Here is a 23,689-nt window from a genome sequence, read left to right on the forward strand (position 1 = left end):
ACTGGATCGGACAGACCTCAAATAAAGGGCACTTCCAAATTGGGGATGGTCCTCTAGAAGCCCTTCAAATAATCCTCTGTAAGAGAGAACACATGGCCATCCTACAGCTGAACCTCTTACTAGATACTTCAAACATTATAGAGGATTAAGTAAAGAGCAGATTTGTGGGAAATACCTCCATAAGTTTACATGAGAAAGAGTACACGGCTCATTTTTTTTAAAGTAAAAATGAAATTGTACATGTTTATGAGTTCAAGGTCCACTTCGCACATGAGATGGACTTAAGTTGTCTTTCTGCATGGATACACTGTTCCTAGATTGCAGCATTTGTATAACTTAGGCTGACAGTTTCACTGCAGTGATTAAAACCATCATATGGTTGTATGAGGAATGCTTCACAAAAATGTTTCCTGTGTGGCAAAGTATTGAAGAAACATGTGCAGTGAAGACTTCAGCAACATTGTTGCTGAGACAAGCAAATGGTAGTCTCTAGTAGGTTGTGGAAAAGGACTACCATTCAAAGGTTTTGGGGGAATGTGAAAATGCCTTTGTCTGACATTTGCCTCTGTCATGGGCAAGTCACAAAGCCAAATAAACACCAGCAGAGATGTGCTCAGTGTTTTTGCATTTTATTTGGGGGGTTCAAAGAAGTACTTTTGGGTAGCAATTACTTCTTAAAATATCCAGGCAGAGAAATACTGGTGACTCTGGAATGATGCAGATTCTACTCCTACTCAGGAGGTCATAGACACAGTAAGAACCCCTGTGTGAAAAAGGAATGCAAATTCCATTTCAAAGGTCTCTCACTAATCATGAAATATTCTACAGATGCTCCCTTTCCTGAAGTTTCCACTGTGTCTTTAGGAGAAGATTGGTGAGGAAAAAGTACTGCGTGATTGTGAGTGGACACAGGAGAGAAGAGAGAAGACTTGGATCCACCTCAGGCGCCAGCTGTCCCACCTACAACTCAACATTATCTTTAAAGTGGAACAGAAGGTGAAGCACCTTACTTGTTGTGCTTTATTCTTGCCAGCAGGGCTTTGGATGCTTGGAGGTATAAAATCTCAGAGCCTTCTATCTTAAAGGCATCAAACAATAGGATTTCACTGGTAAATATGATGGTTTTTACTCATGCGATTTTTATTATCCACCCCTTGTTTGATCCTGCATTTTCCACCTAATTACTACTCCTTCCTATCTTAGTCACATGAGTAATCTCAGCCAGTCCAGATTCACATATACCCAGCTACACTATACACTCAATCAGATGAGTCATGCAGTGGTCAGTCAAGGCAAATAAAGCAGCTGTAAATGATGGAAAGCTTTCTAACATCAGTCAATCACATGGATGATCCCACCCAATCATGGAGGGCAAATGGAGTCAATTCAGAATGAAAACAAAGTTTCTGTACACCTTTGAAAAAAGCGTCAGAATCTTACAGAGAGGATGAGATTTTTTAAGAGTACTCTTGAATATGTTCACAAAATGCAGTGAATAGCCCTACTTAAGAAGCATAAGCAAATCAAGATAACTAAGGAGGTACTCCTATGGGAATGCTTGTAAGCCTCTGAACTCAAAGGATTATGGGCATTGCTATGCATAGCAGGAGGAATGCCTTTGTGTTCATCCTGCCCTGTAAAGCAGCCAGACAGATGATTCTGGTTGTCTAATTGTAACGCTTTGGAGCAGGAGGACAAGAGACTTGAGTGCCTCCGGAATACCTCCTACCTGACAGTCCAGTCTCCTTCCCCCTTTTTCCTGAGATGCCCCCTTCCTGAGGTTACCTTTATTACCACAAAGAGGCAGCCAGTGTGGTTCTTTCCATGCCAGATGCAAGAAGGGAAGAGGCATGAAATCTGAGCATGAAATCCCATTTGCAACATTGCAACTGGGACTCCAAAAAAATCTTATGGTCTTTTGGACATTATCTATCCTACAGGCCATAGGATTGCTTTATAAATGGGCTGCTTGTTTTGTGTTGAAGTTTTGAAGCACTGGTGAAAGAAATTACAAACAGAAGTAATGTAACTCCATAAACGCTAAATCGGCATGACCGGTAATAGGGAACTGTCTACTGGCACAAGCCATTTCAGGAAATGGATATAGAAAAGCACTGCATATTCAGTTGCCAAGACTTATATCAGATTTAACAGACTTTGGAAGACTCTGTATATGATATCAGTAAAAACCAGACAGCTATCGGTCATATAATCTCCCTCATCAGACTTCTGAGATGCACACAGAAACCTTCAAATGAGATTTCAGGGAAAGGATACTACTCATTCAGTCCTCAATTGGGCAGACGACTGAGGCTACATTTAGCAATGGTTTACCAATTCTGTACATGAAATCATCCTTGGTGTTCATTCTGGCTCCCTTATTTGATCCCAGATTGACAGAGACCTATAACCTGACTGCCCTTTAACATGTTATAATCTAAAGAAGAGTGTGCCTCAGATTCCAGATTCTGATAGAAATCATTTTAAAAAAAGAGAAGAGAAGAGGCGAGGCGAGGCCCACTACTATCACACAGGAGTATTACAAAATGCATTTAATACAGGAACATAGTTCAGTGGGCAGAGCACACTCTTTGAATGCAAAAGGTCCAGGTTCAGTCCCCAACATCACCAGGCAGGGCTCATTAAGTTGCTTCTTTGGAACTTGAGCCCTTGCCAGTCAGTGTAGGCAGCACTGAGCTAGATGGGCTTGGTACAAAGCTCTCCATGGTGAGTGGTCAAGTCTGTGAGGAATTATTTCAATTTCCCACAAATCTCTGAAGCAGCACTAGTTTGGACACTCAGGGCATTGTGAGAAATTGTACTGGCAGGTCCTAGTCACCTTTGGAGTGCTGCCTTCACCATACAAGTTGAGGACAAGGGAATCCATTGCCATAACAAAGGGAACACTACAGGACAACTTGTCCAGAGTTCCCTCACACCTGAAGGTGGCCATGTAGAGAACTGATCATCAACATCTGCACTGAGAAATGTGAATTTTTCAGCAAGTGAGATCACGTGCTGAGGATGGCCTAAGTGGATTGCTAAAGATATACTACTTCATTATCTGATTTCAGTATAAGTGTGTGTATTCAAAGGAAGTTTAGACACAACAGGAATCTACAGAAATAATGTGAGACTTCCTTTTTTTCTATCTTCCCTTTTGGCAAGCTCACTGTTACACTGGTCCCAGCTGAATAGTACTCATGGCATAGAACATTTTCTCAGGCAGACAATGACTCACTTGGAGATAAACAAGTTCAACGAGAGGTTATTTAGCTACTGTTGTCATCTAATTTCATTCAAGTGAATATAATTTGTTTTTATTTTTGAAACGCAAGTCCCTCATATGGCAAAGTTCTCTAAAGTTAGGAATCCCTAATTCGGGCCAGCACATGCATATACAAAACTATCAACACACCTGCTGTTCTCCACAGAAACATAATATAAAAAAGGCTTTAGGAAAGACTCAGATAAATTTTAGTCAAATAAGTTTATGGGTTTTCATTAATCAATCAATTCAATTTAAATAAATATGAATATCAAAATATCAGTGTGTGTTGCAGTTATTTACATAAGATTAGTGGAAGAGCAAGTTTACTACTGAACCATAGAATCATAGAATAGTAGAACTGGAAGGGACCAGTGGACCATTGGGTCCAAACCCCTGCTCAGTGCAGGACTCCAAGTTAAACCATCCCTCTCATGTGACTGTCCAGTTGCATCTTGAACTCTTCTAGAGTGGGAGAGCCTACAACCTCCCTAGGTAATTGGTTCCATTGTCATACCACTGTAACAGTCATGAAGTTCTTCCTGATGTTCAGTCAGAGCTTGGTTTCCTGTAACTTGAGCCTATTATTCCATGCCTGCACTCTAGGATGATTGAGGTCAAGTCTGGATCCAACACACTGTATTTTTCTACCCTTCAGTATGTGAATACAAAGTATTTCCTTTGCCAGAGGAAATATGTTCTAAAATAGTTTCTATGGCAGTTAAAGAGCCTTTGAGAACCACTTTGAAAAAGGAACCAGTACTGCCTCTAAGTTCCCAAAGTGGCTCATTGCCATCTCTGACATACTGTTTTCTTTGTCTTAAAAACATCCTCAATTTGAGTTTGGAAAACTGGAGGTTGTATCCCTTCAAGAAGTCGGATTTGCCTGGGCCTCTAGATGTTGACCCTTATTCTAGAGCAACCACCACCAATCTGGTACTCTAGAGATGTTTTGGAGTACAACCCTCAACATCGAGTTCTGGGTTCTTCCTCTGGCTGCCACCTCTGAGAGAGGATTACATGGTGGCAACAAGGAGAAGGGCCTTTTCAATGGTGGCCCTCTTTTATGAAACAAGCTCCCCACTGTGGCCAGTCTTGTGCCAACTTTACTTTCATTTCAGCGCCAGGTAAAGAGTGTTCACTACTGCAGGGCATTTCATTAGTTACTGGAGGGTGCTAGTTGTTAGACAGGGTTTAACAGAGTCTTCTCAACTTGAATATTTTATCTATTTGTTTGTTTGTTTATTACATTGGTTTAAAAGTCTCCCATTAGCAACATGCTTTCTGGGTGGCCATTAGAGTGTACAAACAACAAATAATAGTAATAAAATAATAAAATCTCATAATAAATAAACAAAATAAGGTCTCAATAAAATAATTAAATAAAAATGAAACATACATTAATAAATTAAAACTGTACTGTTGCAAATAGTCTACATGGTGCCACAGGTGTGCCAAAAATGGAACGTTTTTGTCAGGAGCTTGAAACTCAGGGGTGTCTGGTGAATCTGCAGCAGTAGAGTGTTCCATAATTGGGGTGCCACCACAGAAAAGGCCCTCCTCCTTGTACCCTCTCTCACAGAAGAGTCCACATTGAATGGGATAAACAGCAGGCAGGAATATATGGAGTAAGGCATTCCCTAATATACTGCAGCCAATGCAGCTGACAGATGATAGGTGCAATATTTTTTTCTGTTTTAAAATTTGTATTGTTAATTTTTATGATGTTTTATTGGCTTTGAATACAATCAACTATGATATCTATTTGGACAGAACAATTAAGGTGGAAGCAGGAGATGTTGCCAAGTCCAGAAGGTGGTGCTGGGGAATTATTGCTGTGTGCCATCACATTTATGCCACAGAGTTCCAGAGGGCTCTATTCTAGCCCATGTGCTCTTTAACATTGACATGAAACTGCTAGGAAAGGCAATCAGAAGGTGTGGACTGAGATGTTATTAGTACACTAATGAAACTCATATGTACCTTTCTTTTTCATCTATATAGGTGAGGCAGTGGATGATTTGAATTACGGTCTGGACTTCACGATGGCTTGGATGGCAGCCACAAACTGAAGCTCAGTCCAGATAAGACCAAGATAGCATTGGTGGAAAGAATCTCCTCTACAGAAGGATGACATCTTGTCTGTTCTGGATGGAGTCACATTCCTCCTGAAGGATAAGGTTTGTAGCTTGGGGGTGCTCCTGGTTCCTGAATTATTGTTGGAATTCCAGGTGGATTTGGTGGCCAGGAGCACCTTTTATCAGTTAAGACTGATTTTTACCTATCTGGACAGGCAGAACCTGGCAATGTGTGTTCATACACTGGTAACCTCTCATCTGGATTATTGTGATGCTCTCAATGTGGGACTTCCTTTGAAGATGGTTTAGAAGAGTGCAACAAGGCTTCTGGCAAGGGCTGGCAGACATGACCATATAAAGCAAGACCTCTGTCATCTTCACTGGTCACCAACTGAAGTCTGGGCCCAAGTTAAGGTGTTAACACTTGTGCTTAAAGCCCTAAATGGCTTGAGGCCAGATTATCTAAAGGAGTGCCTCTTCCCACATGTGCCTGGCTAGTCCCATTGGCCATCATCAGAGGTCCTTTGTAAGGAGCCTCCTCCTCTGGAAATAAGGAGGGTGGCTACAAGGAGAAGGGCTTTTTCAGCAGTGGCATCTCGACTTTGGCACCTCCCCAGAGAGATTTGCCTGGCACCTTCTTTGTACTCTTTCTGGCACTAGGCAAATACCTTTAATTTGCCCAATATTTTAATTGTTAGAATTACTTTAATGCTTTTAGTACATTATCATTGGTTGTACTTTTTTATTGTGCCTTTGATATTGTTCTTGGATAAATTATGGATCTGTGAAGTTTTATACTGGTGTGACTTGTTTGTGGAATTGTTAGAATTTATTGTTGTTTTAATTGTTATTTTTAATTGCACTTTTATTGTATATATTTTAACTTTGAAACCAGCCGAGAAGACTTACGGCTAATGGGGCAAGATAAAAATCTAATAAACATGAACCACCCAGAGAGTGTCAGCTGTTGGGTGGCATAGAAATAAATAAACTTTTTCTAGTCCAGTTTGTATGCATGAAAAGGCAAATAAACACTGTCTTTATTTACCTTGTTTCTTTGTCACCCAAACAGAATCACAGCTATGGAAACTAATTTCTTAGCACAGAATTAGTAAATTTGCACTCACAAAAATCAATGTGGCATTCTGTCACAGCATAAACTGCTGCCCATAATAAAAATGGGTGACAGAATCTGTCTTCAAATGCTGTTACTGAATTTAATGATAAAATACTTTATATTCATTTAATGAAACCATCAATGGATTTGTACTACCACCATCTGTCTCCTTTTGCAACTTGAATCTAAAATCATTTTTCTTGCTCTTCTGTCTTGTCCGTATTTTCAACACTATCGCAGAGGATGATGAATCATTATATAATAAGAATCTTTATATTTGTGATACAGCTGTAAAGTTTCCAGCTTCAATCCGATTGCCTGCCTTCAGAATTCTAGACATGCTGCCAACATCATTCTATGACAGTGGCCTCACATTGTTCCTTGGTAGAAATATAGTCAGCAGCCTTTGTGCTCTCAGATCTGCTTCTGTGCTGACCTTGCATCAGTTTAGACCGAAACCTTGTATAACTGCCAAGGAATTAGGGCAGTGGGGAGTTTGGCTTGGGCAGGGTGCTTTCCTTTGGAGCCTATTGCCAGAAAGACAAGTGGCATTGCCTCTTACCCCTCCTTTAGACTTTAAAAAAAAGTTGTACGACTTCAGCAAATTGTTTGATTTGACTCTTCGGGACAAAACAAATCTGTCTGCTCCATTTCCAGGATTGCTGTAGATTTCTTGGGCTCCATGTTTGCTCTACAGTACTTGCACTCAAGTACTAGGTCTATATCTGTAACCATATCCGTTTTTAAACCATTTTAACCCATCTTGAACCATTGGAAATAGAGCTAGACTAAGATTTCTAGAGATTCTCCCTGTCCCTTCCCCATTTTTCATCTCCTAGAAACAGAAGGTGGCATTGCAGAATTTGCTCCAAGTACTCTCCATCATTGTTTTAGAGAAGATCTCTCTCTCTCCCTCTCCGTCTCACACACAGACTCATGTGCACAATGCCCTGGAACAATGCTACGCACAGGGCATTAGGGAGGATACGAAATAGTAGGCATGGTGTTTTCAGTGGGGTTTGGTTCTGGGTATGTAAGCATGTGATTGTACCGTTAATCCTCTGGTAAGTAACATTTTAGCCATATTTTTCTAAAATGTTGGTCTGAATTATGTCTTCATGATCAAATGTATTTTGCAAAAGAACTTTTGTGTCCTTCTTTTCTCAGCAGTTGGGGTTTCTGTTGCCATGTTTGGAACCCATATTTGAAAGCAACCCAAATGAACTTCTAAAGCCATGAATGGCTTCATTTAGTCATTAATTTGCAATTATCCCCTGAGGATACTTGGCAGTATAGGCTATAGGTAAAGCAAATTTTAAACCATTATTGCACAATTAACTAAATGAAACACTCAGCTGATTGCTCTGATCAGTAATGAACTTTCACGGAAACCAGATCAAAATGCTGCTGTGTCATTTGGAGAGCTAAGGCTATGAGTTCATGGGGGTAGGTAGTGCCTGAGTGATTCCAGAATAAAGTAGAGAATGCACAGGATCAGTCCTGATGGAATCCATTTGAGAGAACAGTGAAAGAGCTAGAGTTCTAATTCATCAATGGAAATGAGATGTCTAAAAGGCCTGGTTTTATGGACTAGTTCAGAGGTGAACAACCTTAGGCAGTCTAGGAGTCAATTCAGCCTCCCTGCCCGACTCCACCTATATTCTTGACACAGCAAATCAGTTTGAAAACAAACCTTTTTTCCCCTTGGCATACTTCTGTAGCTGATGCAAGAGCTCACTGAGAATACATGCAGCTTCAAAACATACCTGTTGTGTGACTCCTGTGCTCCACATCACCATCATATCTCCCCCACCCCATAATTATTGGCATCCCCAGTTTCACACTGCTAATAGAGCAGCACCCCTCCTCTTGCCAGCAACCAAGGCAGCCTCATTGCTTCTGTATCACCATTTTCAACACAAAAGCAGCAATGCCCATTTGGCATGACATTGAGCTGCAGGCTGGGCTCAGACAGAACAGGTTGTCATTGAACCATGTTGTCTGAACCTAGACAGGACCCATGGTGAATGACTCTCAGTTCACATCCCGACAGTAAGCCAAAGGCTCTTTTCATATTTTTTCATAAATTTCAAAAATTCATAAATGTTCATAATTTTATTTAGTATCTATTTTAAAATTAGATTATTGGTTTGCTGATGGTTTATTGTTTTATTGTTTACTGTTTTACTGGTTATTGTTATTGGTCATATTGTGTTTATTTTCCTTCTGTTTCCTATTTATATGCTTGTATAGATAATGTATTTGAATTCTACTGTTTTATGGTTTTGTTTCTTATTGTTATTAACCTGTATCTGTATTTTAAATATATTTATATTGTATATTGTGAGCTACACCAAGAGCCTTTGGCTATGTTGAATGGGGCTGATGAGAAATGGAGTCCAGCAGTATCTGGTGCACCATGCGTTCCTCAGCCCTGTCAATAGGTTTTATATAGGAGAACAGAAGTATCCTATCGAGCACGTACAAGATCCCATAGTAGCTATGGACCAATATAGATGTTTGACTTGGACAGAATTTCTATTCCTGTAGTTATGGATTCTATAAACAAGGTTCACAGTGCATGACTTTTTCTTCTGAAAAAGAAGGGAAGGAAGGGAAGATCATATCATTTCTTCTACTGCTAGGTTAGATGAATGTCCACATTATGTTTCATTAAAGGATTTCAGGATGGGGGGAAACATCCGAAATACTTAACCTTCCAGCATCAGTAAAAGAATTTGAGCCCATGCAAGTTCTATACTGGAGACGTCTTAAAGTGAACTGCATGATTGGTGCTTATGAATCACTAAAGCAGAGGACACTGGTTTGCATACATTTTGCACAAACTAGTCTATATGCATAACTGAAAATTTAGAATTATTATAATTTAAATAAAAATACACCACATAGTGGGAGATGAACAGGTTACCTCCATGTCTGCTCACTGCACAGATGCAAACTGTTAATGGGCAACTTCAAGGCTTCTGCTTTTCTGCCAATGATATTTTGACTTTATTTGACACCTGAACTAGAGATTTCCTCAAATAGTGGACCATTAAAGCTGAAGGCAGTCTTCTGGTGGCCTCTCAGATAGAGGAATGTCCTTTGTTGAAGGACACAAGACCACATTAAACAGCAAGTAATACATACATTTGTATGACCAGGCCAAGACCTTTTTATTTAAATGCCATTTTAATTGTTGGTTTTATTTATTTATTTATTTATTTATTTATTTATTTAAAACATGTTTATGCTGCCCCCATCGCAACGAAGCCTTGGGGTGGCTCACAACGAAAATTTATTGATTTTAACAACTTTGGTCAGGATGTCTCCAACTGTATTTTATTGTACTAATGATATTTATTTATTTGTAAGCCGCCCCAAGGCTTAGGCGAATGGGGCGACATATAAGTCTGCTAGATAGATAGATAGATAGATAGATAGATAGATAGATAGATAGATAGATAGATAGATAAATATGACTGGAGCATACAATAATTGTAAGATAATAGAATGTACATAAGGTTTATTTTGAATTTATGTAACATATATAATAAAAGAATAAAGAACTGTGTTTGCTCAGCATACACCTTTCCATGAACCTCTAGACTTTCAGAGGGGAGGGAGATCTCATTTTAAGTAGAAATAATTTTCATCAATGTTCAAATTTCCACATCAACAATGAAATTATGAGAGAGGAAAAGTCAAAATGACTGCTGACATAAAATTAGCTCATCTGCCATCTCAGACTAGAAGCTTTGGAAATGGTAATCATTTTTTTCCTTAGGTTATTGTAGATTTTTGCATTCAGTGCCAAGAACTCAGTTTTCTACTTAATGCTATAAAGCAACACTGAATAAATACAAATAGTTTAATTTTCCTCTGCAGTCACATCCTCCCACAGTGGTGAGTGTAATTAGGAAAAAGCTACATTGCATGTCTGGAATAGTGAATGCAGCTGATTGTTAATCATTATATTTACATAGTTTATATGAAAAATATTTAAATTCATGAATGCTTAAACTTTTTTGCCATAACATTAATACTTGAACAGGATCTGAATGTATAATACTGTATGTGCAGGCTCTTTTGTGGCATTCATTGGAAAAATTGCTTGGACAAGTATAGGAAGCATTCAAGTGAGAGTCAAAGGGACACGATTTGGACAAACATGACATGTTGTGGAGTGGGGAAATCACGGGGAGGTGATACATCGCTGAAAATGGCCATAGATTCATATTTGCATAAAGAAATATTAAGCTAGAATATATTGAAAGATATTGGGGAAATCACCCCTGTGAAGCTTAATCTGCAAAATGCATTCTAAAACATATCTCATATTAATTATGTGATAGTTTGTCATCTGTGTTGATATTGATTCCCTGCAAAAACACATTAAGTGAAGAATTTATGTGAGCAGCAGAAAAACTCATTTGTATGACAACAGTAATCGTTGTGTTTGTTTTATGAACAGAAGTAAAAACAAAACAGAAACACTCCACATATTTTGGAAATATACGAACGACTTCTTGCAATACTGCACACCTTTTAACAAAACCACCCATCTAAGAAAATACAAGGTGGGGAAAGCAAAATTGGGCTAATTCTCCTGTAAAAATTTTATATAACAGAAGTGCTCTACACGTCACTTTTAAGTCTGAAAAGAACATTCAGAAAGAATAATGATGCAGAATGGGCACAGTACTCCTGGGATCCGCCTCAGAGATAGCGGCATCTATTTCAGTGGCAGCAGGGAAAGCTGTGGCGACATAAGCTGATCGTCTATCATTCTGAGTTAGCGATAACATGAAGTCCGCCCTCCACTTTCCTGAAGCATCTTCCACCGCCCCCAGAAAAGGGGCTTTGGATTTTCTGCTTTAGGGCTATTTAGAATTGCTTGAGGTGTTTCCCATCATTGCAAGGTTACTAAGAGCGAGGCAGAGTGAGGCCATTGCCTCAGACCACAGCAAGTTGTTCAAGGAGGATGTTCCTTGCAACTTACTACAGATTCTCTAGGTTCGTGTGCCCCATCGTTAGTATGGAAAACACATTACAGATTACTCTGCCAGTCCAGTCAGCTTTTGTACATGAAAGGAAAGGGTGGCACACCATCTTGCGCTTCTCCCCAAGGGCCAAAATGTCCTGGCCACACCTTAGAAGCACTGGTTTCTCTCTCTTTCCATTATCTAGCTTTCTAGTGCTCTGCAGCCTTCCCAGCTTTCTAAGCAGAAAAAGGCTCATAGGAGCTACTCCATGGTATTTTCCACTGGGCTTCAACTGAAGGCCAGTAAGACAGAGAAGTTAAAAGATCTCAGAATATATGGTTACATAGTGAAAATGAGAGCAGTCACACAAGCCTGGCCATATTATAACTAAGGTGAGTACAAGAAAGCACAGGAAACCAACTCCCCACCCATGAGAATTTCACAGAAATTTTATTTGACTCTCTCTCTCTCTCTCTCTCATGCACACACACACACACACACATCATTTCCTTTCTTTCAAACTACATGAGAATGGTACTAAAAATGAGATTTTAAAAAATAACACTAAATTATGTATTTATGAATTTAGCATGATTTTAAGCCACATCTGCTGTGGCATTGTCTGAAGAAAGATGGTGGATTTCCAGATTGGGTGGTTTAGGCAGCTGGTTGTGAACATGCAATACGAGAAATCCTCTTATATCCTACTTATTGCCTTTACTTGGAGCAATGCAGAAGGAGCTCTCATAATGAAACTAAAAGTTAATGCTTCTATTGTCCTTACAAAGTGCTGTTCCCATGTGCTGGTATCTCCTGTTTCACCAGTGAAGCTTGCAAACCTGTATCACATGAGGTAAGAGAGCACACCAGTATCAGAAGCCATCACAAGGGTGAATGATTCTGGCATGGCAACCCAACACTTGGTGGTTTGTGTTCTACACTGAGGTGGGAATAGGTGCTATGCAACGGTCCAGTAGGACTGGCACCTTAACTGAATTAAATGAAATCATGAGTGCTTCGGAAGAGGGCTTCATATCCTTCGCACATTAAAATCTTGCCTTGGCTACTGCTCTTGCACCTGCTCATGTCCTCACTCCTGCACATGTGATGATTATTAGAAGTGGGCAATCAGGATCTCTGCCTGAATGAAGACGCTCCACACAGATGTAATAGGACAGCCTATGTGCTCTCCCACATAAACTTTTAACATGTGAGGATAGTGGCTTAAACCTCCTTAGTCTCAGACTCATAAGCAATATTCTTGTTGGAAGTGAGACAGATAGCTGCTCTTGCCACACATTCTCAAAGCCTGCTGGCTGGAGGAGGAGGGAGAACAGGAACTTGGGCCAGTTCTAGTCACTGAGTTGAGAGAAGCGGAGGCTCCCCAGACCTCCCAGGCGTTCAGGTTGCCCCTGGAAATAACCAAGGTGTACAGTTAGTGGGAGTGGGCTTGGAACAGGGCAGTTTCTCAGATACAGTAGAGGTGAGTAGAGCTCTTGATGTAATGTCTGCAGAGGGGGTGGCCCAGTTAGAGGATCGCTGCACAGAGAGAAGGTGAGCTCACTTTCCGAAGGCCCTTCTCGAAGGGATAGGGCCCAGGCATGCTATAAGGAAAGTCCTTGGAGGTGAATACTAGATTTGGTTCAACAAACCACTCTGTGGATGCTCAGAGATTTATTCTGAGTGTTTGTGATTCTGGAAAACACTTTGGTCAGTCAAGAACATTTTGCAAGGAAGGTCTGTGGCTTTGAGTATGCAAAGGGAGGAAACCTAGCCCATGACAATTTTTTGCAGCACTTCACCTGTCTGTTCCAAATTCATTGGGTGGTACTTGGAAGAAGTTGAAGGTCCATATTTTTTGAGAGCCCTTAGGCAGAATGCCCTGGATCATCCACATGCCTCCATAAATCAGGCTTGTCAATGTCACTGGCATCAGCTGCCACTGCTACTCATCCTCTTTCTTATCATGGCTACTGCTTGCATGCTTGGCAGGCCAGAGAGCCAGTGAGCAAGTGGGTTGTGGAAACTTCTGCTGATGCATCTCACTTCCACAGTCACCTGGACCCATTAAAGAGATCACTGAACATGCAGGTTGTATTGGTGAATAAGGAGGAACAAGTCCTGTGGCTGTCACTGTTGGTATACCACCATGCCTACAAGATGATTTTGACTCTTCTGCTTTTCTGTTGCCATTCTGAACTTGTGTATGTGTGTGATAGCAAGGGTGGGAGTGGCCTGCAAATGGGGGCAAAAATGGAGGCTTTCAGACCACCCAAAGTCATTCACCTCAGGATCATTTTGGAGTTGCTGACACAAAGTTTGCAAGGAAGAAGGGATGATCTGGTTTTCTGTTTGGAGTCCAAGACTATGATTGCATTGGTCTTCAAAGGGATTGTATTTACATTTAGTTCTCTGAGGGCAACTGCTCGGTGATTCTGTATAATTGTGGCTCCAGCTAAAAACACTTTGTTAACTTCATATTGTTGCAGGTTTCGTTCCAACCCACAGAACCCAGACAGGAGAAATTATGTGCACACATAATTTATTTATTTTATTTAGAAAATTTCTATGCCACCCCATTCGCCAAAGCCTTGGGGTGGCTCACAAATATATCAATTAAAATATATTTGAACAATGAACAGATAGTCATGATGGAGGAGTGAATGGGGAGCACGAAATTCAGTTTTTGATACTCCCAGGTAGTAACCAACATAGACAAAGTGATGAATGAGTGGCCTTCTATGCAGTGCTACATTCCCAGCCAAGATATATGTTCTCATGTTGCCTCTTTGGACAACCCAGACTTCATCCAGAAATGAATGTTAATCTTGAACACATTTTTCCACATGCAGATTTCTTACATGGGATGCATACTTGCATCTGTGTTGCCAAGTCCTTGTAATAATGAGCAGTGAAAACTGCACTGTTGCATGATGTAACGGTGAGGTACCATATCAACACTGACACTGCTGGGAGTCCCCACCTCCCAGGAGCCTGCAGGGACCAGGAAAACCCACCCCCAGCTCCTAGCGAAATGGAACACACTGGACCAGCACATGTTGACCCAAGTCTTAGGGAAAAGGAACTTTAAGTATAACACACACAATCCAAATGAAAAGTACAAACAACTTCAACCACACAGGGGAAAGGGGGAAGGGAAAAGGGAGAGGGAAATGGGTTAATAACTTAATCAATGGAATACCAACACATGTATACACACGCCCCCTCCCTCCGGTCCATTTGACCACCCCATACCCTAAAACAACAAAAGCTAGCTAATTTAAAACCTGCTAACTCACGCTGTACCTAACAGGTCTTCTCAAGAGTAGTGGCCCCAGACTCCAACGGCCCAAACATCTGACAGCAGATGTCCATCTTTCGGCCCCAAAAGCTCACATAGCCTCATCTCAAAGCTGTGCTTTTATTCGTTCCCTAAGCAATCAGAATCCTTTGTTCTCTGGAGTGACATCAAAGGATTGGAACCATTTGCTCTCTAAGGAGGCACCAGGCAATCAGAACCGTTTGATCCATGAGGTGGCATCTCTGGAGTTTCCAACTGGGATCCACCCCTGGCAAGGATGTGACCATCCTTGAGAATCTCCATATCTTCAGATGATCTCCTCCCTTGGCCCAACATAGGCGCAAGCTCATCCTTAAAGCGACCACCTGTGCCTGCCTGGCTTAATGCCCTTTCCGTTATACATGAGAACAGTATGCCAGCAGTCAGATGACTCAAAGTCCTCTAGTTTGGCATGCACCAAACAGGGAAATCTGATGTTTGAACTCACAAGATTTCCTGCCTGCTTCCACTTCAATAGATAAAAGCAGGTCAAAATAAGCTTTTTTCATGTACTTCCATCTTCAGGATAGCCTGTGATTTCTGCCTTTTTTATGCTTTGGAAGCACCAGTGGAATCTACTGACACTGCTGCAGAGAAAGCACATGGTCCTAACAGAACTTATGTGGTTTGCATGAGGCACATTTTCAGGGTGCCATTTATGCATACAACAAAGCTGCTCCTGAAAAACACATGGCACAATGTGACTGCATCAGTCTCACAAACTGAATGTTTCCAGGTCCTGTTTTGTGAAGAAATTGCATTTTTGCAGAAATGGAAAACAGTCTAGCCACATGTTTTCTGGGTTAGTGATATTTGCACAAATTTCACTCTCATTTATTTTTCAGGTGCTCTTTTATGCAAAAATGGTTATTTTTGCACAGACTGCACCAGGAAAAAAACTTCTGATTTGGCAAGATTTGCAGAAAGCATGCCAGTTCCATTAAAACTATGTGTTTTCTGTGCCAGTTTCCATAAATTCTATTGACAGTTTAAAACATACAACACATACACAAATCTCAGTCTGTCTTACACATGGAAGCTCTAAGCCAGTCCAAGTCACTCTGCCATGATTTGAAAGTTGCAGCGAGAGAATCTGGAATCCAGGGGATTGAGCTACTGAAATGGATACTCCTCTCCAAACAAATTCCTCACGCATCCCTATGCCCAGCTATGTTTTGTCTTATTCATTTCAGTACCAATGGCACCGGCGGTGGCGGCGGCGGCGGCGGCGGCGGCTTCTTCTTCTTCTTCTTCTTCTTCTTCTTCTTCTTCTTCTTCTTCATTGTTGTAGTACAATTAGACCCATCCCTTCTTCCACTTGCAAGGGACCCAAGGCAGCTTACAGAGTTCTGTTTTTCTCCATTTTGTCCTCACAACCACCACCCTGAGAAGTAGGTAAGGCTGAGAGTTCATGACTGGCTCAGAGTTGCTCAGTGAGTGGGGACTAGAACTCAGATCTCACAAGCTGCAGTACATCACTTTAACCACTGTAACCGCATTGACACATTCTGATCCAGTCCTTCAAGATGGAAAGGACTGAAGGCATTTTGTCTCAGATAAAGTTTTGTCTGGAAACCTCATTCAAAAATAGAGGGAGGAAGCAAGCATCCTGTGTTTTGTGCAAAATTAATGACTTTTGACTTTGGATCTTGCTTACCAAAACAGGATACTGCAATGATAACGGTGTATTAACAATACATGGTTTTAGTTTCTAAGGAAACAGGTTGGAGAAACTAAGTTTGTAAATGCTGCATCCTCAAAAAAGTGATTATAGTGTTAGTCTCCCGGGCATCATTACAAAGTGCAATTTGCACTTAAATTTCTATAGCCCTTAAGCAACAAGATTGTTTGTTTATAAGTATGGATATGATCTTTCAGGTTTCTGGGTGGTGTTTGTCCTTTTTCAGGAATTAGCACTATGAAGTCATTTACGTACTTATGAAGTTTGCTTCACTGGCTGCGACACTCTGTTAGTAATTTTGCTTTGTTTTACTTAGTATTGTCTTTCTTACCAGCCACGCTTCTGTTCAAGCCTGAGCGCATCGCATGTTTCCCATTAGTGAAAGCCTTTCATTCTGCTTTGCACATGGTAGCAAAAAGAAGACAAAGACATGCTGCCCATGTGTTGCAAGTAGCACAACGCTGAAAAGATTCATTGCATTTGTTCTATACGGGAGGCCTCCAGGCTACAGCCACAATACAAAATTTTAGGCATAAAATCCAGCACAGGAAACAGTCGCCTTCATTTTTATTTTGCTCATTTTGTTTCATAGGAAGCAAATATTTGAATGAGTTATGAAATATGCTGAGTAAAGATGAAAAGGTCCTGACATTCCAGAAGTGATTTCAAAAGACATGGCATAATCTATACATGCTAATAAAGCTGGATAAAAATGTTCAAAACAATAAACACAATCTTTCTTCTTCCTTTCCTTCATGAAATCTCATTATGCGGGTGTTGATTTCTTTTGTTTTCTTTGCCATCCAACTTTAACCACTTGTATGTGATTATTTTAATGAAATTAGCCCCGCATTTCTGTAAGCTTTGGTTGTCTCCCGCAGTAATTAGGAGGGGAAGGAACTACTTCTAAACCCAGCAGTTCTGATGACCTAGCAGTTTTGTTTTTCGAAGGCAACACAGAACGGAAAGGTGCAGTCCTATGAGCTGTATTCTTGTTAGAAAGAAGCCTCCAGTCTTGGAGGCATCCAGGCATTCAATGCTCTACCAAGCTGTTGTTGCAGGAAGGAGGGAGGCAATTTTTGGCCACTGTCCTCCTCCTTACTCCCCCCCTCCATAGGATCCTTTGAGCCCATCCAAAGGGGACATGCTGGCAGGGGCTCTCCCGAGGCTTGAGAGGTCACAGGATTTCTTATATGCCCGTGTTTCCTTTCTCCGCACAACCCACTGCACTGCCTCTTCCTCTCCTGCATCTGTCACCTTGGAGAGTAGACAGCAGAGTTTTTTTTTCCTCTGTTGGAGGAGAGATCAGATTCCAGAGTCCTCCACTTGAGCTCACAGCAGTGTCTACAGCCTTAGAGAGTAGCGTCTGAAGAATCCTATGTTCCCCCAGAAACACAGAGTTGCTGCCTAAGGAGAACAAAATAGTCTAAAATGATACTTGGGTGGGGCAAATCCAGCATTTTCTAGTAAAAACATATTAGGTGGCTGAACCTGCCTAATCTTGGAAGCTAAGAAGAGTCGGGTAGGTTTGAAATCTGGATGGGTGACTTGAGTCCTGCATTGAGCAAGCAGTAGGACTCAATGGCCTTCCAGGCCCCTTGCAATTGTATGTTTCTAATTTTCTATGTCCTGACATTGATATCCCATAGAACTATGGAATCAACGCAGTCTTCTCTGAAGAAAAACGTATCACAATTAAATTAGAGATGTACAATATCTCTCTGCCCCATTTTGCTAATCCATTTGTTTTCATCACTTTTGAGAGTCTATTGGTTTCAGTTTTTCTCCCTCCCCTTTTTTAAACTGGATTCTTTGTGTGTGCCACCACTACCTCCTGGAAGGGCAATTTTATTTACTTATAATGCCCCAGACATGGGGCTATTGCAGTTAAAATGGTAGGTACCACTCACAGCTGGCACTTTTTGTGATGGAAACCCCTTTATTTAACCACAACACTTTGGAATGATGCAAAGTGCAAGGCATTATGGATAGATAAAAAGCTGGCTGCCAAAAGGCAGATTCCAAGATTATCTCTACAGCCACAAAAAAGCAAGATCCCCTCCCTGAATGACGCAATAGGGCCACCTATTGATTCTTAATTTCAGAAACTATGAACATGTAACCAAATGGGCCCTATTCTGTTTGCTTCTTAATGCTTTCCAAACAAGTAATACCCCTGCCTCAGACATCAGCTCAGTATAAGTTGGGTTGCATCTTTAAACTAAGAGCATCAAGAGTAGCAGAGTTACATTTTTAGAGCAGTAATAATAAAAAAGAGTTTGTGTGTAGGTAACTTCCTTGTTCATAATACATACCTTTTCTTCTGTTATGTTTGAAATTATGAACTACAGAGAAAGAGAGAATTCTTCTGGGTAACTACAAAGAAAAAGAAGACTGCCAGGCTGCTTGTCTGTGAGGTTTCCTGCACTTTTCATCAATATGCTTTAAGCCTGACCTGAAGGGTCCGCTTCAGTTGATGGAAGAAAGTAATTAAGTCTCTGTGCTCATTACAAACTATGTAAGCTCATGAGCTTTGAATGCCCTTTGAGCCAAACAGCCTGCCAGTTGTATGACAAAGACTTCTGAAATGTAGGGTTAACAATTAGAGACAGGCAATGAGGTCTCTTGTGAGGTGTGATGGGCACTGAAGTACTGTAATCCCCAGACAGGTTTCAAAGAACACTAGAACAGCTCCCAATTTGTTTCCTCTGTCACTTCCAATACTTACCAAAGGCATTGTAGTGGTGAGGCAACTTTTGAGATAATATAGAGCAGCACTTAGGACCAGTTGATCACATTTGCCACGAATGCACTTTGTACAGTGAGGCAATTTTGGGGGCTGGGGATGCATTATAATCACCCACTTAGAACAATGCAGAATTTGAAAAACTGCATGTGCAATTTCCACAAATATTTGCTCTTATAAATTCATATTCGAATGGCAAAATAATTCATTTCATTGCACCTATTTTCCAGGCTAGTTTTTGGATCCTTAATGTAAGTAAACTAATGTTACATTGCCAGTAAATTTAGCCAATGCATATTGAGGAATGTGCATGGAATCTACATACATTTGAAAAATCCACATAAAATCACCACTTTTTTAATGCATGTAAATATGTACAAATTTCTGTGTTGAAAATTAGATGCATAATCTCATGTGCATCCAGAACTGAATGAGTCTAATGGTGGAAAAATGAGAATCTGAATGAATTTGATGTTGACAGATTCATCCATCCCTAGTATTTTTCAATAACATATTTCCAAATATGCTTTTAAATAAGAATTCTTACACAGGTTTTTTTTAATTGACATTAATGTGGTAAAGGGGCAAAACAGATTTACAGATGAACGTATGGCCAAATTAAAAGAATATGAAATGTTAAACGTGTGCCCTATATGTATCTATTCAGAAGTAAGTCTTGCGTAGTTTAATGTGGATGACCTCCATGTAAGTAATCACGGAATTTCAACCTGATTTATCTATTCATAGGCTGGTATATTGATACATAATAACTAATGATAATAAACAATAATATAATGTTATTAATTATCTTTCTATATCACCCAAGAACTGAAACTTTCTGGGTGGTTTATAATGTAAACATAAAAAATCTAGAACACACTAAGATGCAGGAACTAGTGCTAAGACTATAACTTTGCAGGGAAAGTGAAAGATGATGCTGATGATGATATTTAAAAATGCAAATTGGTATTTACCTAGTTAGCTTTCTATTCCATTGAGCACTGCTATTTACCTCAACAGTCCAATCTCTGCAAGTGTCAATACTTAAGCTGCCCCTACAACCTTGCCATGCCAATTCTTCACACTGTTGCCTGCTCATTTTAACAGTCTTATCTGTAAAGACTGGATTCTCTCTGCTAGACCCCATAAGCAAGGCAAGGAAGTATTCAAAAGGAGCAACAACTACAATTACTTTCACTGAGTCAAGAGGAAGTAGAATGTGGTCCTTTAACTCAGAGACACTTAGAGGCTATTAAGAGAGAAACTACTAGAAACCAAGTAAGATGTTAAATACAAGTATCAGATGTAGAGAGTGGGAGATATCTGAAAGGGTACATTTGTTCTTAAAAGGCTGATTGTCTTATACAGTCATCTCATGCATTCTTGTGTAACAAATAAAGACAACAACACACATTCCACGGGCCCCACCATAATTTGTGCAACAAATTTCAGCCGTTTCAGTTAAAGTAAAAATAACAACAAATAATTCATTGAGTGGATCCAAGGAAGTCTTCAAAGGTAATAGAAGATCAGATCCCAAGAACTGCTATGCATACTTTCTGGTGCTTTGTTTTCTGGTTTTGCTTCAGTAATTCCCACTGCTGAAAAGAGAAGATCTTTTTAAAGTTCAAAGGCTGCTTTTTCTTCAGCAGTAAGAATGTGAAAGTGGCAACTGAAGGTTCAAATTGTGCATACTAGTTTCCCCTGAAGGTATGCAGCCATACACAGATCCTTGGAACCCAAGCACGGATCTTGGAATCTAGAAGAGATGAAGTACAAAAAGACAATATATGCCTGTTCTTTTAGTTTTCTTGCCCACTATGTTCCCATGCACTCAGAGCAGGAAACACTTCTTACATTATCATTTAAAAGAACAGAGCTTCAGGAAGGAATCTAGACCTAAATCTGTCACTTCTCCAAGGAATAGAGTTACATAGCTCAGCATGAAACTCCTCTGGGAAGGCCATGACAGTTTACTTTTGATGGACAGAAAAGACACATCAAAAGTTTCCTTGGGCTAGCTGAACTATGAAAGGAGTCTATTCCTTAGTTATAGATCATGGTGTATTACAAAGTAGCATATGGAATGCTATCTTGTAGGCTATCAGAGTTCAGGACATCATTTAGATTACCTATATAATGTAGGAAGGGATAAGGATTTAATTTACTTCATGTTTGAGAAATTGTCAGAATTTGTAGATCTCATAAATGGCACAAAAAAATGAGGTTTTTAATTTAAAAAATGGATATTGGAGAAAGCTTATTCATTGATTTAGACCCATACCTTTCCATCAGGACCCCAAGCAACTGGCAGATTCATCTATCTAGGCAATGCATTTTAAGTGCTTTGCTCTTAAAAGTCTAGCTTTGAATCCCTGTGTATTCAACTATGTTTATGATGTTGAATTAGGGCTACCACTTATTTTTTCTGCCTTCTCATCTTTAACAGGAAGAGACATTGTGGTCTTCCCATGCTGGCAACAGCTTTATCAATTAAACAAGGTCAGTGCAGAGAATCCCATTTGTCTTTTATCAGAATTGATAAAAAAAAAATACACGTTTCATCATGGACAGGACAGAAGAATTTTAAAAAGTAAGTGCAGGGTAAAGCAAGATTGACAGATATAACCATTCCTTAACTTTTGGAGACTAAACACTCTCAAGGAATATGTTGCTACATTTTTTATCACTTGCGAACCCCAATTTTCAAGCGCAATCTGAGAATATAATGCAAGAGGAAATGCTGTGATTACAAATGCAGGATAATATATATGTTAAGTGTCTGAAGACTTCTTAATGCGTGGAATTGTTGAAATGTACCCAGGAATAAGTCAAAGCTAGAAACACCTCCAAATGTAGTCCACTGTACTCAGGTGAGTCCTAACGAGGGATGTACACATCATCAAACTCCAACTTACCAGAATTTTCTACATTCCATTGCAAAGGTCATTCCAACTGACGTCCAACTTCAATATGTTTTTCTGCATACTTTCTGAATGTATGCATCGATTCTGCACATCTTTGTAATATACACACTCTTCTGCCATTTATCAAAGTGCATTAATACATGCTTTTTGAAAGTACAAATTTTATGAGCATTTTCCAAATTATGTTTGCTTTCCAACACATTTTGGGAGTCAGATCATAGTGCAAGCTCAAAATTGTGTGGCCTTAGTCTGTGCATTGCATTCAAGTCCATTTTCAGTCTAGAAGATACATCATTTTTCGGTGTTAATTCTAGAAGGTGTTGTAGGCTTTCACAGAACTGGTCAACTTCAGCCTCTTCAGCATCAGTGGTTGGGGCATAGACTTGGACTACTGTGATGTTGTATGGTTTGCCTTGGATTCAAACTGAGATCATTCTGTCATTTTGGAGATTGTATCCCAGTACTGCTTTTCCTACTCTTTTATTGATTATGAAGGCTACTCCATTTCTTCTGAGGGATTCTTGCCCGCAGTAGTATACCTGATGGTCATCTGAATTAAATTCACCCATTCCTGTCAATTTTAGTTCACTGATTCCCAAGATGTCGATGTTCAGTCTTGTCATCTCTTGTTTGACCACATCCAGGTTGCTTTGATTCATGGATCTTACATTCCAGGTTCCTATGGAGTATAGATCTTTGCAGCATTGGACTCTCCTTTCACCACCAGATACATCCGCAACTGGGTGTCCTTTCGGCTTTGACCAAGTCACTTCATTCTTTCTGGCGCTACTAGTACTAGCCCTCTGCTCTTCCCCAGTAGCATATTGGACACCTTCCAACCTGAGGGGCTCATCTTCCGGTGTCATATCTTTTTGCCTTTTGGTACTGTCCATGGGGTTTTCATGGTGAAGATACTGGAGTGGGTTACCACTTCCTTCTCCAGTGGATCACGTTTTGTCAGAGCTCTCTGCTATGACCTGTCTGTCTTGGGTGACCCTGCATGGCATAGCTCATAGCTTCATCGAGCTACACAAGCCCCTTCACCACGACAAGGCAGTGATCCATGAAGGAAGTAGCATCTTTATGGTCTACTAAAACATGTTCTTAAGGAAAGCATGGTCCATTGTGGGGAGATATATACATACTTTCTTGATCTGATTAAGCATCACTTAATATATAAGTGAGGTTTGTGCTTGAAAGCGACCTCTCCCTCTGTAAGGGTGCAGATCCGATTGTGTGGGTCTGCCCCCGGAGCCGGATGGATCCGGATGGATTCCTGAAAGCCCTGGGGGAGTTTCCGGCTGACAAGACTGGTGCTCCTGTCGAGGCTCTGTTCGAACTGTGGAACAGGGAGATGACCAGGGCTGTGGACATGATTGCTCCTAAGCGTCCTCTCCCACCAGGCAGATTCCGCTCTTCCCCTTGGTATACACCTGAATTGCGGGCGATGAAGCAGGTTGGGAGACGGCTAGAGCATAGGTGGAGGAAATCACGGGATGAATCTGACCGAACACACTTGAGAGCCCACTATCGGGCCCATGCTGTGG

The 23,689-nt window shown here is 40.5% G+C and overlaps 1 long non-coding RNA gene across 1 annotated transcript; it reads left to right on the plus strand.

The window, feature by feature from the left end:
• Positions 1-259: 259 nt before the first annotated feature.
• LOC123024575 lies at positions 260-9,517 on the plus strand. The gene is made up of 3 exons (XR_006414952.1): positions 260-996; positions 5,273-5,448; positions 5,562-9,517. It is a non-coding gene; the product is annotated as an uncharacterized LOC123024575 (long non-coding RNA).
• Positions 9,518-23,689: the final 14,172 nt, after the last annotated feature.

The sequence above is a fragment of the Varanus komodoensis genome, unplaced genomic scaffold, assembly GCF_004798865.1.
Source record: "Varanus komodoensis strain SLA01 unplaced genomic scaffold, ASM479886v1 scaffold24, whole genome shotgun sequence".
NCBI classification, from domain to species: domain Eukaryota; kingdom Metazoa; phylum Chordata; class Lepidosauria; order Squamata; family Varanidae; genus Varanus; species Varanus komodoensis.